The 17,302-nt window shown below is 40.9% G+C and overlaps 1 protein-coding gene across 4 annotated transcripts in view; it reads left to right on the forward strand.

The window, feature by feature from the left end:
- Positions 1–17,302, forward strand: part of NHSL1 (NHS like 1) — a gene marked incomplete at its 5' end in the record, with an annotated part of 211,643 nt that overhangs the window by 86,389 nt on the left and 107,952 nt on the right. The window lies entirely within an intron of this gene.

The following is a 17,302-nucleotide window of genomic DNA, read 5'->3' on the forward strand; positions in this document are numbered from 1 at the left end:
GCTATGTATGTACAGTAATTATATTCCATGGACTGAGAATCAAACACAGCCCTTCTTCCTGGATCATGTGTGTTAAGCATTTGTTCTTGTCTGTTCAGCTATGGCACAAGGGGGGCGAGTTAATGCTCTTTGAAGATGTCACATGTTTACTGGGTCAAGGAGCTGGTGGACAGTGGTCCGCTGATACTGAGCTTAAAAATGCAGGTTTTCATTTCTGACGCTGTGTAACTGCCAGGCGTAGACCAGGCATTTGCGCCTGATGTCGGGAGTTGTGTAGTTTAGTAAGTCCGTGAACTTTACTTTTCTAAATCAGGCATAAGCTGTGGTTTCAGTAAATGGATGGGTTGTAATGTTTGAAGCAAACATGTTAGACGGGTGGATACAGTGGTGCTGTGGTTGTGGGAGGGTGTAGTTTTGATTCTTTTGGCCTTTGCCAAACATTTAGTGTTTTTTATATATTTATATATTACTTGTTTTGTTTTAAGTCAACTGCTGTCAGAGTTTAGTTAAAGATTGTACACATGTGAGCATGTGGATTTGGAATTTCTATCATAGATGCTTTATCTAAGTTAACATTAATGGGAAAGAGACTGAGAATTTGCATGTGTTCATTTTAGTTGGGAAACGAAGCAGATATTGTACAGTTGACTTGTGAAAAATAAAGAAGTCATTGTAAAGGACAGGGGTGACTTGTAAAGGGAAGGGAGGACTTGTTTATGCAATAATACAAAAGATTGTGCTCTTTATCCCTCAACGTAATAGGGCACACAGTAGCCTCATGAAGATAAATGGAAGCATAGTGCAGCATATGAGTTTATGTGGTCTTAGGAATAATTAGGCATGGATAATATTATCATTTTTGACATATGGAGTTGGAGGAAATCCTTAAAAATCTAGAGATAAAAATTAATGACGTTATATTCTATTTTCACATTTGTCTTATAAAGGCAAGTTGACTCCCAACTTTGACATGTGGTCTCAAAGGCATGTTATAACAGTTGATCTTTATTCTATGTAATTCTTTCCTTTGGAGAAACACAGAAATGACATTTGTTTATGCTTGCAGATCAAAAGAGTTAAAATAAAAAATTATGCAAGGTTGGAGTTTTGTCTTAGGAGCATCAAATAAGCTAAAACTCTAGCAAGGAATGGCAGTCAGTGCTAAGAATGCCCAATGGCCATATTAGCATTTGGTTGCAAATAAATATGCACTAAACACCTATTGATCTGATGGGAATTGTGCAGCACCCTTTTTTCTTATACATCTATCTGCCCAGACCACATGCATCTGAATCCACTTTCCTTTCAGCCTGCTCCCTAACCCCTGTACCTTATGTGAGCATTTTTTTTATTTTTATTTACACAGGTTTCTATGAGCTGGGACAAAAAACAACAACAGGGCGGTCTCAATGAACTAGATAAAATATTAAGTGGCGCTCACTGTTTTTGTCTTTCCACATAGAGCACCAACAAGCAGTGACAGCGAGAGGACAGTGTAGCTTAACAAGTCAACCTCAGTTCAGCAGTTGGTCTCCCCTGTGTTGTGTCCCCCACCTCCCCTCTCTCACCCCCGCAGCCATGGGATCTTTCTCCCTCCCACCCTCCCATCCAGCAGCTGCTGCAAGGCGGGAGTGTTTGCCTGCTCCCTGCCCACTGTGTCCAGGTCACATTGCTTTGCTCATAATTGTTTTGCACTTTAGCCCATTGAATCCCTACTGTCAGTGTGGGTAGTATGTTGTGTAAGGTGCACAATCATTTTATAAAACAGTTCTTTCAAGTTTTGTTACAACCAAAGAAGCTCTTTTTATAGTGACTCTCCATGCTGGATTGCTCATCAGAAACATCACAAACTTATAGCTTTGTAGTTTAATGTTGTCACTTGTACTCAAGAAGCTAAAGATAAAATTACAGTTCTAGAGACTTTTGGGGGAAACTTTTTATAAGAATAGCATGCTACTAAGAGGCATCTTTCTGAATACACTACTTTTGCTGAGCCTCAGAAGTAACTAGAAGATACTACTGATGTAGCCAGGCAATCACAAGTAAAAAAAATATTGGCAAATAATGTCAAGGTGGCACCCCAAATTTGAGAGCAAAACTAGATAAATAAGTAACCTTTATCTTGAGGGTCACTGTGTGTATGTTGGAAAAATAGCTAAATGGAGTTTATCTCAGTGTCTTCATAAAAGAGATAAGAAGGCTATTATCTTGCAGTGAATATACTGTTTTCCTGCATTCTTTCTACTGATGTTGACATTCTATGAAAGGCAGTGAGTGCCACTTAATATTTTATCTGGTTCATTGAGACATTCTATGAAAGACACAAACAGTGAGCACCACTTAATATTTTATCTGGTTCGTTGAAACTGCCCTGCTTTCTTTTGTTCCAGCTCCTGGCAAGTTTCAAAACGCTCTTGCATTAACATTTGTGCTCAGGAAGGTAAAAATGAATTGAGTAACAGCAATGATTAATTCTTACATTCATAGTGTGACATGGCCAATATAGTGATGTTTTGACTGAGACATTAAAATCAAGGGTGTGAGTCTGTATCCTCTTGAGTATTAAATTTAGTGCATCATGAGCTAGTTTGTTAGGTGCCTGTGTAATAAAAAAGTGGAAGTCAGTTGTAGATGAGAGAGCATGTAGCTCTTCATGTGGAATTCTTGTATTATTCATTGAAGGCATTTTTCCTGAGAACTGTGTGTGGGACACACAGATATAGCTCTGAAGTCATGGAGTTAATACTTCAATGGAGAAGCAGATAAGACATTTAAGGGGGAACTCAAGAGAAAATGCAGGGTGTTTATGAGCAAGGATAAAAATGAATGGCTTAAATGAGAAGGTCTAGATACAGAGACAATATCTGAAGCATTTTCATATTTTGCATGATCTTCTGGCTGTTGGTGTGGATTTAAACAATGTTTAATGAGCGCCTGCTTTGTTATGAACATTGTGGGAGGTTTTCAAGGGAAACTGGTGACTGACAGTATTTATTCTGTGCTTCCCCTGTCTCACTCACTTCCCCTTCTCTTGTCAAATAAAACCAAAAAGAGGTGGAATAATGATGGGGTATCCCCTCCTTGGGCACAGCATGTTTTGTTGTGTTCTCAGCCCTCTGTTCATTTGGGCAGAGGCGTGATTGATGATTCTGGTATTGGCAGGTCAGCAGATAGTGCAGGTAATTGACATGCAAAGCCCCAGTTTAAACAGTGATTCCACTCTCTTCTTCTGGACTTTGTCGTATACTAGTATATTTATCACATTACCGAATTTGGATCATTTGGATTTCAGTACCTTCCCTTCCCTTCCCACGGACTACAGAAATGGCCAGAATGGCCTTACTGAGTATCAATGGTAATGGAGAACTCATACATGAGATAATCAGCTGTTGAAGGTGGGAGTTGGCTATATTTAAAGTAATTTCATTCCAGTGTCCTCCCTAATGAAATTGTTGTGGAAAACAGGATCCACGTGCACAATTGGGTTAGCAAAGACTTCAGATATTACAATGGGGGAAAACGGCATGGAAGACCACACGCAACAAGGTCAAGATCCTGTTTCTGTGTACATAGCCGTGATTTATTTTTTATCATAAAACTCTTCAAAATTATGGGAATTAAGAACACTTTCTTCACGGCATTAAAGAACCCTAAAAAATGTTGGCAAGGATTATCAAGGTAGCATCCCAAATTTGAGAGCAAAACTAGGAAAGTAATATTTATTTTGAGGGTCACTGTGGGGAAAATAGGTAAATGGAGTTTATCAGTGTCTTGATAAAGGAGATACGAAGAATATTCTCGTGCAGTGAATATAATGTTTTCCTGCATTCTTTCTGCTGACATTGACATTTGTGAAAGACTCAGGCCATGAGTGCCACTTAATATTTTATCTGGTTCATTGAAACTGCCCTTTTTTCACCCCTGATTATTTTTTCTTTTGAGACTGGGAGTCCCTGTTGTCTTACTTTCTTATTTTGCTGCAAAATTGATTTCATTTTTTTATTAAATTGATGAAGTTCTATTGAAATGATGTTTTATGTATTACCCATTATTTACGTATTTTAAAAAGTTTGTGAATTTATTTAGAGAATTAGACATACTTAGCTTACTAGAAATACCTTAGAACAGTGATTTTCAACTGGTGTGCTGCAAGGATTTTTAAAACATGCAATACCTGGCTGTTTAGTCAGGGGCACTGACCTCTTTTCCCTGAGGTTGTCAAATAAAGAATTGAGAACAGCCAATACAACAACAGCTGTCTGGTGTGAATGAATCAAAATTACTAATTTTTTGTCAGACCGGCAAAAAATATAACATATTTTTTGGTGTTCCACAGACTTTTAGTAATCAGTGAGTGTGCCATGAGCTAAAGAAGGTTGAAAGGTTGCTGTCTTAGAGTGATAAAAGAAGTAACTTATTGTCAGAGCTTAGTTTTGAAAGTGAATAGCCTGTGTTCTTTCCTATTGAAATGTCTTTACTGCGTTTTGAAAACATTTTTTAAATTGTTCTTTTCAAACAATTATTTTAAAAAATAATTCAAATATACCCTGCATATTAATCAGGGTTGCTTTTTGTAAAGTCTCTTGCAGCTGTTATGTGTTACATTTCCATGTAATTTCAAGGGTTTTTGGTTTAACTAACTTTTTCTCCCGAATTAAAGTTTTTTAAACTACACTATTTTCTGTGAAATTCTTCACTTGTCAGTTTCCTCTCCTCGAAGCCTGTTGTGCACAAGGCTTGTCCGTCTGGACTGTATGTAGCTCAGGCCCTGCCAGCTTTACCTGCCCTCTGAGTGGTCTCTTTCTTGTTATCTCCACTCTTGTCCTCCTTTGAGCCATCCCTGAGTCCACAGGCAATCAGAGCAATCCTCCTAACATACAAACACTAGGATCGGGTCACTCTCTGTGGCTCCCCATTGCCTGCAGAGTGGAGCCCGTATCACTTGCCATAGCACGCAACCCTGCTCCACCTGTCCTGTCCCCTGCCCTGGTTACCTCTAGAAATGACAGATGGACCAATGCTGGACCGTTACAACTCCAGAACTTTCCATTTCCCACCCCCTACCTTTCTCATTCCCCATGACAGGGTGCTCCAGTCCCCTCCTCTGCCTGTTGACTTGTGCTTAACCTTCTAGACTCTCTTTAAAGTTCTGTGAAGCCCGATCCGCTAAGGGCCAAGCTGATACTCCCGTCTCTATGTTATTTCTCTACCTTCTACATACCTCAGTCATTGCCTTTCTCTTACACTGGATTCTACTTTTTGTTTATTTGTCTGTATCCTTGGCTGGACTGTGACCTCTTTCAGGACAGAGGCCGAGTCTTATGTGTCTTTTTTACCCGCCAGGCTAAGTTGTCAGTAAATGGTTGTTGACTGGGTGGACCTGGCTCCTCTGCGACGCTGTTAGTAGTGCTGTTCGCACAGGCCAGTGGGCCAATCCAGTCCTCTCTGACTTTGCACCGCGGGCTTGCTTTGTCAGTTATCCTGATGAATGGAACCTTACAAGTGCTTGCAACTCTGAACTTTTTTGAGTGCATCAAAAGAGTTTGTGGGCACATAATTTTAGTGGCAGGCTGCTGTTACCTGTTGCTCCACTCAAACTGAACATGCCCCAAGTACTTTGTAGAAATGTTTGATCTTGACTGTTTTGACCATTAGTAAAGGTGACTAATGAACAGAGAGGAGGAATGGGAGATGATGCTATGCCGGATAGGGAGGCCAGCTCAGTGCTACTGCAGCCTTTTCTTGACCCATTTCCCTGGCTTTCACCTTTAACCTGTTTCCCTGCTTTCACCTTTGCTCTCCCCCACTCCACCACACCCCACCCCACCCCCACCACAAGATAGGCTGAGCTTCACACAGGAGCCTCAGTGACCCTGTCAAATATCCAACATAAATCATGTTGTGCAACTTCACTGCTTAAAACCCTTCACTGCTTTCCTTCGCAGCTTAAATACTAACGTCAGTACCAGGTCCTATAAGGCCCTACCTGATCTGCCTCATCACCCACTGTGTCCCTAACCTCATCACCTTTGCGTTCCCCTCACTGCCCTCTAAGTCTCCTTGCTGTTTTTGGAACATGCTCAGCAACTTGACCTTCCCTCTACTGGAATCCCAGCTGTGCACATGGTTCCCTCCCTGTCTCACTTCTTTCAGATGGTTGCTCAGAAGTCATCTCAGTGACCCTATTTTAAACTGTCACACCTTATCCTCACCCTGACCTTCCTATCCCTATTTCTGTTCTTCTCCAAAGCACTATATTACACATAGTATGTACTGAATATACTATATACATTATTTATTTTGGTACTGCCTGCCTCCTCAAACTAGAATTTCACCTCTAAGATAGGAGAGGTTTTTTTGGTGTTCTTCAGTAACCGATGTTCTTCCAAGCTTGGCCCATACAAAGTAGGTGTTCAACAAATTTTAGTTGAAAGAGAGATCGAGTGATGCAAAGAGCACTAGGTCAGGAAATCTGGGTGTTTCACTCCTGTCACTTGCTAACTGTGTGACTTGTAACAAATCGCATAAATCTATTTAAGCTCTAGTTTTAATTTCTGTAGAATGGGATAATAGTTATTCATCATACATATGGGTAGCAGGTACAGCTTATTATTGAATAAGTGAGAATATGTCCTGTAGATTATCAGCCTACAAATTGGATCTGGTTGCATGTAATGGGACTGTCTGTGGGGATGGCCGTCTCGTCACGATCAAAGTCAGTGGAGTCACGATATCTTTATCCTAGTAGAGCATACACTGTTCTGTAGAATTTTCAGTATAGAAATAGGCAACCCAGGTGGAAGCTATCACTTCCTTTACATAGTTTCTACCTCAGTTTTTATGTGAAATCCTGAAATTATTAAAATACCAAACTGAAAGTCATGTCTAATTCTGTCAACCCACCCATAAATACTAAAAATAACTAACACTTAATGAGTACTTGCCATGGCTAGCCACTATTAATAACACATTACATGAATTAACTCATTTAATAAATATCTGGGTACCACAATTATTCAATAAAAATAATAGTTGGTTTGATAAGCAAGGAAGGGTTAGATCATCAGGGAGAACGAAAAACTGGGCAAACTTAGATAGGATGAGACAGGGAACTCAGTATAATGCTTCAAGCAGAGTAATGAACCTGGCCGGTGTGGCTCAGTGGTTGAACATCGACCTATGAACCAGGAGGTCATGGTTCAAATTCCCGTCAGGGCACATGCCAGGCGGGTTAGATCCCCGGTATGGGTTGTGCTATAGGCAGTCGATCAGTGATTCTCTCATCATTGATGTTTCTATCTCTCCTTCTCCCTTCCTCTCTGAAATCAATAAAAATATATTTTTAAGAAGAAGAAGAAGAGGAATGACATGGAAAGTACTGAGAACATTCTAGAGTCTTGGATACAGCAACTTCCTGGTTTAAGGGCAAATGCTCTGGTTTGAGACTGTTTGGGTGTGTGCTTCATGCCTTGCCTCACTCCAGTGTTTTTGATATCAAGCCTGAGTTTTATCCAGCATCTTTCCCTTTGCAGAGAGGAAGTAAGTGTTTGCAGTGTGCACACGGTCAGGGTGATGCTGAAGGAAAACCGCTCTGGTTAGGGCTTGCAGCATGGGTTGGAGCTCCAGGGACGGGAACCTGGACGGGGCTGTCGATGCTGAGAAGAGACAAGTGCGGGGTGAAGTGATCATATAGGCACCTGAGGAAAGGCAGTTACGAAGTTTTTATAACAGATTTTCATGTTAGGCTATCTTTATTAAGGGGAACCACAGGTTTTAATAATTATTTGTTCTTGTAGCAACAGCATCTGTCATTTTCAAAGGTATAGTTATGTTTTTCCTAGCTTTCTGAAATGTGGGTAGCCTTCACCTTGAATTTCTAGTCTTCCTAATTAAAGATGCTATTTATGGTGATCGCTGTCTTAATAAATGTGATCGGATCCCAGTTCGGTTTGGTTTACAGTCATCATGCATAGTGTTCATATACGAGATGTGCTATGTGAGGCTGGGGGAGCTGTAAGCTGGTTGCAGTGTTGTCTCTATCACTTGCCCCTCCTCAGCTCTTACAGAACCTCTTCTCTGTACCTTCAAACGCAGCATCACAGGGTGGTCTCTGTCATTTATGGCTGACATTTGATGACTGACTAATCACCAGCAATTATTTACTTAGTTCTTGCTGGAGCAAGAACTGTGCTGGAAGCATCCTGTTTTGGCTATTTAAACACGTAGGGTGCATGGTGAGTGCTTGTCTAGCCGAGCCGTTGTCTGACACTATCTCCCTGGGGAGGGAGGGGGTGTTGTCAGCTGGGGCTCCCAGTTGTTGCTCCCCCCACCAGTGCCACCCTTTGCTAGATTCATTCCCAGGATCCGGGTGGGTGTGGTAGGGCCTTGTGTTCCGAGAACGCCTAATGTTTAGTAGACTTTCTATAAAGCAGCACTTGGGGAAGCCACCTGAGGAGCAGCCTCTGGCTGAGCAAGGTGCAGAGGGCTTGGATGGGCGTGACCTGGAGTGACCTGTCACTGGGAGCCTTCCCTAGGGCAGGCACTCATTAAGGGGGTGGCATGGAGAGTGCCTGCCCTGCCACTCTCATGGCCTCCTGTTTTAGAAAAAGGCTGCGCTAAAGGCAGTAATGAATGGAAGATAATGGAAGGAGGTGGCAGTTGACTGGAGGCAGAGGAGGGGATAAGCTCTGAGGGGAGAAGAAACCATGCATCTCCATACCTCTCCACTCGGCCTTCCCTTTGCTAACCGTTTTCTGATCCTGTCCCCTACGTCAATAAAGCGATGGCAGTCTCCTGGGAGTCTGCATATGCTGCTTGCACAACTAATTGTGCACTTGTAATAAGTTAGGTCTGTTGTTTTTTTAGGACATAGGTAAATAAAGTGTCTGTACATGGTTGGAAAAGGCAAGGGACAAGGATAAAAACGAGTTTATTAACTGGTTAAAATAATGTTAGTGGTGCATGTAAATTGTCAGATTTGGGTTCCATATATATTTATCTTTCTCTAAGAAAAGCCCATTTGTAAATGAAAGCCACAAGCAGCTGAGACTTCAATAAACTGTATCACTTCGTTTTTGTCTTTTGAGTAAACTTTAAAAAAGAGAGAATAAATTTATTTGATTGTTGGTGCAGTTCCCTCTCTTCTATTCCCAAAGGCTCTCTTTCACTTTGTAATTCTAAACGCTGCAGCTCAGGTAGAAACTGGGTATCTGGTGTTTCTGGATTACATTTGGAGATAAACCAGAGTTCTTACCTGAACAGGTGTGTATTGCTTCAGTCTGGATTGGTTTGGGATTCTTTTACAAAGCATACAAAAGACAGCTTGTGAGCTTTCCTTCGTGGGTGGTTGTGGCTAGTGCTTGGCGTGGCTGCTGCGGTCATCCTGACCGGTAGTTATTTATTTACATATTTTTTTCATAAAAAAAGTGCTTTGACTTCCTGGAAAAAGAACTTTGATTTTTACTTTAAAGTAGTTTTATTGCAGCCCTGGCTGGTGTGGCTCAGTTGGTTGAAGCATTGTCCCATACACTAAAAGGCTGCGGGTTCGATCCCCGGTTGGACGATCTCTCTCTCTCTTTCTCTGTCCCTTCCACTGCCCTCTCTCTCTCTCCCTTCCTCTCTGTAAAATTAATTAAAAACCATCCTCGGGTGAGGATTAAAAAAAGTTGTTTTGTTGCAGAGTTAATCAACACACTCTATTTCTACCATAACAAGATCGTTCAAGTACTTGTTTTCCTTGCTAGCTTTCCAGGCCCAGTTTTTTTGTCCGTAGGTCTGAATGCCTGCATGGGGTTGTGTTCCGAGGATCCCAGTTCGGTTTGCTTTATAAGCAGTCTTGGAGACACCTTGTTGCATGTGGGTTGTGCTTGTGTACAGCTGATGCTTCATGGAGCTGGAGAGGTTGGGCTTCCTCTTGGGCAACATTCCTTTGGATCATCAGACCTTGGTTTACAGCCTACACATTGGGACAGGTGTTAGTTGATCCAGTTACCCCTGTTCTTATGTCATTGTAACCAGAGGAAAGTTATGTAACTGACTTTTGAAGGTTATGTTTCACTCTAACTAATAAAGATTTGAACAAAAATGGAATTAGTAAATTTTCCTCTAGTTTCTAAGAAAATTGAGTTAGGTTTCTCTACAACAAAGGCTTCTTTGGAATGGGAGAAAGCGTCTTTTAGAGTGGATCTGTGGTGTGAATGTTTGGGGGTTTACAGTGTCCAAGAAGTTTAATTGTATTTGGGTAAACTCAGTGACTTTGGAAAGTGTGCCTGTGTCCAGAGTAATCATATATTACATTTGTTCCTAGCCACCCATTGCATGCATACACACACACACACACACACACACACACACACACACTTATACATATACATATATACACATATGCATATACAGTAAGTACTCATTTAATGTTGTTGGTAGATTCTTGGAAACTCTGACACTAAATGAAACGATTTGTAAGGAAACCAATTGTAACAGGCTAATTAATATAAAGAAGAGTTAAGTAGCAACGGCAACATTTCTGGTCACAAAAATACATCACCAAACTTCTAAATAAAGACCCAAACCTCTTCTAATATTAAACATTGAAATAGATGTGAGCACTACATACAGTTAAGAAATATGGGTAAAAACAAGGAAGAGAATAATTTTCCAACCCACTGATTCCCAGTCAGGGTCATGGTGGCCAGTACGGCAGTTCAGGGAGCATGGTGGGCACCCACGCTGGTCAGAATGCCCTTCCATCAGAGGGGCACCCACACCCACTCGCTTAGACTGGGGTAATGTGCACACTCCAGTTCACCTCCTGTGACAGTGCTGGGATGTGGGAGGAGACTGGAAACTGGAGAAAACCCACACAGACATGGGAGAACACGCAAACTTCGCACAGTCGTCCTGACCGGGAATTGATTTTTATCTTTTCTCATCCCCTTTATCACGAAATGAGACTGAATGAAACGAGGTTTCCGAGGACCTGCTGTATATAAAACGAAACAAAAGCTTTGTGAAAATGCTTACCTTTACTGCATGTCCACGTGTGATACTTGCAATTTTCTCTCCTGTTTTATTGTCTTACTTTATTAGACAGAAAAATGTCAGTCCTGACCTACGAAAGTTAGGTCACTGCCTTCACTTAGCAAGTGGTGCTTTTTGTGGCCCTCACTTCTTTTGTAGGGTTTTACTGTGTGGAGTCCAGGTGGCTCCTGCACAGTGTCTACAAGTCACAGACTGGTGTTTCTGTGGACAGTCCACTGTCACATCAATGTGTGGAAGGGCCCCACACACCAGAAGTAGTATCTTGAGATGCAGTGCGGATCAGGGGTGCATCTCAGAAACTCGTCTGGTCTGAGAACTGAGTAAGGACAACAAGCGCCTGAGCATGCATGCACTACGTCAGTCCATATCTAGGTCTCCCTATGTGCTCCAAGCCCAGGACTGTGTCGATGAACAAAGGGAAATGCTGGGAAATTGGCAGGCAGGACAGAGGAGTCCCAGCACACACCGTGTCCCTGCTGGAGCACGGTGGCACGGAGCCTTGCTAATGCACTCGGAGGACTGCTAGCACCTGCTCACCCACCCAAGGGAAAGCTCATGAATAGCAATGCCTGTCGAATTTCTGCCTTCTTGTGGAGATGCCTCTGTCATTCTGCCTACTGACCTATTGTCCATTCCCCATGGGGGAAAATTCCTTGAAAAGTTCATTCCATTTAACTTTACCTTCAAATTGTTGGATCGTGGCCTCTCTGAATCAGAGAGCCTGTCTGAACTGGGAGAAAAGGTGCACTTTCTTTGAAACAAAGCTGTTATAAAAAAGTGATGATTAGTTAGAGATACGTTTCTAAATTTCAATCATATGGGACGACATGTTAGCTTATATAAAATGTTAGAAGAATATGCCTTTTATTTATTTGCATCTATATATATATATAAAAGCCTAAGCGACCAGCCGACTGGCCAGTAGCTATGACGTGCACTGACCACTAGGGGGAAGATGCTCAATGCAGGAGCTGCCGAGCGACAGCAACTTTGCAGAGTGTCCTCTCACATTCCGGGACCCCTCTGGGGATGTCAGACTGCCAGTTTCGTCCCGATCCCTGCAGGCCAGGCCAAGGGACCCCACCCATGCACAAATCCGTTCACCGGGCCTCTAGTTTCCAAATAACAGAAGTTTGCCTCATTTATCTTTCAGAATTTAAAAAAATTTCAAAATACATTTTTTAAAAATAAAAGACATTTTTCTAAAGTGTACTCTGCAGATAGAATCTTTTTTTTTTTTTTTTAATATATTTTATTGATTTTTTACAGAGAGGAAGGGAGAGAGATAGAGAGTTAGAAACATCGATGAGAGAGAAACATCGATCAGCTGCCTCCTGCACATCTCCTACTGGGGATATGCCCACAACCAAGGTACATGCCCTTGACCGGAATCGAACCCGGGACCCCTCAGTCCGCAGGCCGACGCTCTATCCACTGAGCCAAACCGGTTTCGGCTGCAGATAGAATCTTGATTGCAGGTCTTGGTTTACTCCGCAGTCACACCTGGTTGGTCTCATTTCATTGCTGAGACAGTCCTGTGAAATGGGTAGGACAGGTGGCATGGCCCTTTTTGTGGTGAGAAAGCAGTCTCTGAAAGATGAAGTGACTTGCCTACGGCCATATGGATGGTAATGCCACAGACTGGACTTGAATCTACTTTTTGTGACTTAGTCCCAAACTCTCGATGTGATGTGGGGCAACATCTCTGCTCAATCCACAGAGCACAATTAAACCTGCTTCTGATGCCTTGGTGTCACCATGAATAGTCGTTGAACCTTGTAATAACCCAGTCTTGCCCTGGTGGCTCTGGAGGTCTGCAAGGATTCTTGCTGCGGTGTGAAGTGGGTCTCCACTGCATGTCTCTCATTCCACGTGTGCTGTAGGCAGAGCTTTCTCTTACCCCACCGTGCAGCCATGCCTGCCTCTTGTCCCCACCACTCTCTGGTTTGGTGTTTCTAGTTTGTTACCTTGTGTGGAGGCTCTGGGCAATCCACTTTATTACAGCAGTGCTGACCTGAGCCACAGCCCTGGGAGAGATGCTATCTAATCATTTTGATCTTTTGACTGTATTTTGAGTGGGTGAGCTTGTCAGAAAAGTGATCTCTCGATAGACGGGATGTTACTGTACTGTGTGTAAGTATTTTTTTTACACTTCTATCCTCTGTTGGCGTCTCTTTTTAGTACAGTTGAATGAAGGACATGTTTGCATTAATGTGTGGAATTGTGACTATATTTGGGCATCCCAGTCCTTTTTGTAAACGTTAACTTTTAAACACTTCTGTAACATTGAGTTTTCGAGTGGGATTACTGCGTTGTTTCACTAAATAAGCAAGTATAGCTTTTAAGCTTTGTTACACCATTACTCACTTTCTCTAATAACTTGTTAAGTTCTCATTCTCTCTCCTCTCCCTCCCTTCTCTTCTCTCTATCTGATGTTTGGCCACCACATATATTTTCTTGTTTTTCCTATGGGTGAAATCTCCTTGTACCTTCAATTTCGTATCTTTCTTCACATTATCTGCTTATAGAAAAGTAAAAAAATTGTGAAGACAAGACATGTTTCTCTGAATAATTAACATTATCTGAAACCAACTCTACTCCACTAAATATTCTTGGCCAATCACTTTAAATGACATTTGGTCCTCATGAACACAAATGGGAATGATATAAAACGTGACTGAAAAGCTGATTGGACTCTGCCTTTTTTGCGAGTTTCTTAATAAACTACCATATCCCGAAATTCAGAATTAGCATGATCTTTTAGTAGTCGGTGTTGAAATGCCACAGTTCCCATTTTCTATCATAGGCCTACAGTAGTTGCTCAGTGAATACTTTGATTTACAGACAGGGGAGATGCAAAAATGTGTGTATGCAATTTGAATAAATTGAAAGTAGAGATTAAAATAAAATCGTTTTGTGTGATTCAAGAATTGAGGCGCAGAGAAAAGCACAACAATTTCAAAAAGCACTGTTACCTTTTCTCTTATTCTCCAAACATTAGAGAATTGATAGAAGATGCTCACCCCTGATATCCAAAGCTTTTGATGCCCAGCATTTACTGTGTGTTTTGAATATAAAATCTCAGAGATGATGACCGTTGTGAAGATGTCTTTCTTTCCAGATGAAGCAGAATTTCAGAGAATTCTGACTATTTTGTGTATACCTAATCAGAGAAACCAGCTGTCGCTGTTATTTAGACAGAGGGTTTATTGAAGCAATGACCACATATTTTTCTCTCCTGGTGCCATTTGAGAGCATTTGAGTAAATATTTGCATATAGCCCCCAAATTGGCGCTGTGAAGGGATCCAAGTGGAGTTACCTTAACAAAACAAGGCTAACTTATTGGGGCTGGAAGGCACCTCAGAGATAGCCCTGTCTGATGTCTGAGCCCTGTCTGATGTCTGTGACCGATGAAGCGGGGGTCCAGGGAGGCCAGTTAGCTTGCTTAAGACCCAGAACCCACCGTGGCCCAGTGAGGCTGTGCCCTGGCATTCCTTTCCCCTCTCCTAAATAGTATTGAGGTTGTGTCCCTTTCTGTTAGTTTCTTTAATTCTGACATTCCTGACTGCCCTGTGAAGGTCAAGTGACACATTCCTTTGTTGACCTTTCAGAGCAGGTTTGGGAAGCTTTTCATTCACTCTGTATCACACAGAAGTTTTCTAAATAGATGTGCCCAAGACAGGCAACTTAATAATGAGAGCAGAGGCAAAGAGGGCCATCAACCCTGGAAACAGGCTCTCTGGTATAACTTTGATTCCACTCACAAAAGCAAAATTTATTCAGCTTTCAAAGAATTGAATGAAAAAACAAAAAAACAAAAAACAAAACCTCCCCAAAAAACAAACAAAAACCCCAAGGGCCCCAGGCTGCAGCTTTTCCTTTGTGTGAACTGGAATCCTTAGAGACCGTGGAATAACTTAATAGAGCTGTCAAAAGCACACCTGCCTCTGAAGAAATAAGTGCATTCTCAAACTTTAAACTTAGTATTACTGTTTTTGACATGTAGCTTTCTTTTTTTTTTCCCTCCCTTTTGAGGGGTTGTAGAATTATTATCATTAATAGCTGAATTTGCAGAGATGCATTAAATAAAAATGGAACAAAAATGCCAGCCATTATCATCAAGAAGAATTGCAGACTTCTATTAGACTTAACTTACTGATCTTAAGCAAGAGTGTGTGTGTGTGTGTGTGTGTGTGTGTGAGAGAGAGAGAGAGAGAGAGAGAGAGAGAGAGAGAGAGAGAGAGAGAGAGAGAGAGAAGGGGGAAGGGAAGGAAGGTAGAAGAGAAGAAGAGATAAAACAAAAACAAAAAAGGCTCAGGCCAGTTTGGCGATCAAAGAGGAGGATCAGAAAAGAGCTGTTTCTGTGGAAAGCTGTCCTCTGTGGACCTTGTAACTCTGTGATTATCATGCACTGTGGCAGGACGCCTCCCTGGAATTGGTCTGCCAAATTGAAGAATCATTTTCTTGCTTATTTTTAAACTGCTAAGCACAGGGAACAAGACTGAATGAACCTAAATGCTGTGGTTTCCTCAAACCATTATTGTCGTAAATCCTATGGGTTCTGAAATAACTCGCTATTCCTGGGAAGTTTCGAGCTGCCTGGCTGCTCAGAGAGAAGACTTGGCAGTTGAAAGGGAAATGATTAGCTCCTTCCTTTCACCGTTGTCGCCAAGGCTTAAGTGGGTCAGAAGTTGGAGAATGTGGTGATTTCAGAAATAAACTACCTTTTTATGGAAATTCTCCAGGTCTTTACAGAGCTTTGGGTTTTTCAAATATAGAGTTGGCTTAAAAATGAAATATTTTAAATTTATAAATTTTAGGTCAAGTATCAGAATAATAAAAAGTTAACCGGAGGCTGGGCACTTACTGTATGTCTTCCTTTTAACTTTTATGTTTTTGCTTGATGATTCACAGTAATTATAGTTCAGTTACTCTCTGGTTATGAGCTGATGTTTTATTAACACGTAAGGGTGGCAGAACTTGTGTTGCTCCTGGTTGGCTGCCTCGTGATCTTGAATAATTGTGATCTGTAGGCTGATTTCTCTTTAGAATGATTAGGATGGGGATTGTGTGGGCAGGAGAGTTGCACCTGTTTCCATAGTTGAAGGTTGGTTATTGTTTTAACTTCCTTAGAGTACTCAGATGTTTAGGAAAAAATGATGCAAATAGCCTCTTTATTTTAGGTTAGTTGTTTTTTGTTGGGGAAGGATTGTCATTAATATGGTATTTTAGGAGTTGATTCCTCAAGGAGCACAGTGATGAAATATATAGCATAAAAGGATAAGAGGGTTTTTGGGTTTTTTTTAGATGTAAAACTTTCTTTATTCACTGACCACAGTGGTGTATTTTGAAAACTTTAGGTAATCCCCCCAAAAGCTACTAGACTAATAAGTGAATATTGCAGGGGTGCAGGATATAAGAAAGCATACAAAAATCAATTGTATTTCTCTATTCTAACACCAAATGATTAGAAAATGAAATTTGGAGAGTGACTCCATTCACACATAGAAATACTTAGGAATAAATTTAATGAACAATGTGACAACTACAACACATTACAAAAGGAAATTATGCAAGACCTAAATGAGTGTACCTATTTATCATTCCAAGAATTAGAACACTCAATGTTGTTAAAATAGTAATCAAAATGAGGTTATTTTTATGTGCTTTAACTTGGACTCTCCAAAATATAACACATATTTATTAGGTCTACAGAAAATGGCAGAGCTTTAAGAGAATTAAATTAGACTCTAGAGGTTTTATAAGGGAAAAACAAAGCCACTAAAGGGGATTGAGGGTCATTATTATGACATTATTTGTATCCTCCCTCCAGCTGGACACACTGACTTCAACATTCTTACATGATATTTCCAGAAAAATTCTTTTTTCCTCTCCATGTCCATCATCCTTCAAACATTTAATTTAGGCTGAATGAGAGCAGGAAAACTGCTTTCTGAGTTTACTCTAGCGAACTTGCCTTAAGAGAAAATGCTATCTGTGTGTATGGGTTTGAAAATGAGGCCTCTTTAGACTATGGATCTTTTAAATAATGTATTTTTATTGAGAAATAATTGACATATAACATTGTATTAGTTTCAGATATACAACATAATGATTTGATATTTATGTATTGTGATAGATTATTAATCTCTAAAGAAATTATGATTTATAAATATTCCATCATAAGTTTAACTTTTAATGATCAGTAACTATTATTCAATAATGAGTTTCAATAAGTACAGTTTTATGTAGGAAAAAATAGTA

Source organism: Myotis nattereri, assembly GCF_964212035.1.
Source record: "Myotis nattereri genome assembly, chromosome: 6".
Taxonomy (NCBI): Eukaryota; Metazoa; Chordata; class Mammalia; order Chiroptera; family Vespertilionidae; genus Myotis; species Myotis nattereri.